General features: G+C 40.8%; 1 pseudogene; it reads right to left on the bottom strand.

The window, feature by feature from the left end:
• Positions 1 to 418, bottom strand: part of LOC102850117 — a 37,607-nt pseudogene extending 37,189 nt beyond the window's left edge.
• Positions 419 to 1,548: the final 1,130 nt, after the last annotated feature.

The raw sequence follows: 1,548 nt of genomic DNA, 5'->3' as shown, positions 1-1,548 counted from the left end.
CAATCTCTTCGTTATCCATCCTGACGCTGCCAATTGGTCCAGTGGCGAGAATCTTTGTCTTCTTGACATTGAGCCTCAGTCCATACTGAAGGCTGCAGGCCTTGACCCTTCGCAGCAATGGCTCACTATAACAACAACAGAATAACAGCAGAGTACAATCATATAGCTTCCAAACTGTGATCTGCAATTACCTCGGATTTTAGCCTGGAGGCTTTAAGTCAGTGTTGCAAAGCTCTCCGTCCTCTCAATTATGTTTGTCCATCATTCCCCACCCCTAAGTTCTCCAACAAACTTGTGCAAAAGACTTAGCTCTGGTTCAATGGCATAGAGGTCCCAAGGCCCACTCTACCAAATGCCAGGTCTCTGGGTCTCCACTGTTGCTCCTGTAGGCCTTAGTCTGGCTGCCATAAGAATTCATGATCCCAAAGGGTTTGTTACATTCCCTCGCTTCTTCTTTGCTGGTGCTGAAGTTTCCTCTATTCTGCTGCTGAATCTACTAAATTGAATGGTGAGAGTAGCCAATTCGCTTACAGATGCACTAATATATCCAAATAGCATATTCCCACCCAACCACATGGCAAAGTCAATTCCAGTGGCTGGGTTAGCTATTTTGAACAATAAATATTTTACAACACTTTGAGCATCTAAAATCTGTCAGTCTTGGAGTGCCTAACCTCAGTTCTGGAGTTGTTTCACGGTTGTTTCTTTTTATAGGGCCACTCATAACAATTCACCTGTTACTACTTTTTGAACCCTATTTATCTAATCCATTGATGAAGTTCATGTATTCTAGGCTCCAAGCATTCCATGCAAAGCAGATGATCCCTCAAGGAAATACTCTTACTCAAACCCTGCCTCCTAACTCTATGCCTCTTGACACTCTTGATGCAGTAGCCAGAATATTTAAAAGCCTACAGGAGTACAGCCACAGACAGATTCAGAGCCCATGTATGCAGGACAATGACCAATTCCAGTGGAAGTAGCTAGAACAAGTTGTTGATCAAAATACTGAAAGATTTAAGGGGATTGATCTCTACAGGGGCAAATATTAGGGACAAATTTGATGAGTCAGGTGGATTAAGTGAAAATGAGGTTAAGTGGAAAGCATCTTAAGGAAAATACCAAAATAAGGAAATCAGAAACTCATGTTCAGGATCCATAAAAAGTAAAGGTCAAGCAAAGTAGCTTAGACCAGACAAAACTCATGTTAAGGGCCAACAAAGGGTAGGCAAAGTTAGTAAAATGAAACCAGACCAAATTTTAAAAAAGTGAACAGAGAGCATTGCCTTATAAGGTAAATAAAGACTGTCCACAAGCAATCTAATTAGCATTTTAGGCAAACAGGATATACATCATGCAACATTAAGAAATGGACTAAAGTAGAAGCTGTGGTATATTCGCACAATGGAATACTATGCTGCATTAAAAAACAAGGAACTCATGCAATATTATTCAAAATGGCTGACTCTGGAGAACATTATGCTGAGTGAAATGTCCCAGTCACAAAGGGACAAATATTGCATGGTGTCACTGTTTGTAGAATGGGAC

This window comes from Elephantulus edwardii, unplaced genomic scaffold, assembly GCF_000299155.1.
Source record: "Elephantulus edwardii isolate Elephantulus edwardi_28Jun2011 unplaced genomic scaffold, EleEdw1.0 scaffold00238, whole genome shotgun sequence".
Classification (NCBI taxonomy): domain Eukaryota; kingdom Metazoa; phylum Chordata; class Mammalia; order Macroscelidea; family Macroscelididae; genus Elephantulus; species Elephantulus edwardii.
The sequence above is the reverse complement of the archived record's forward strand: the minus strand, read 5'-3'. Positions and strand labels throughout refer to the sequence as shown.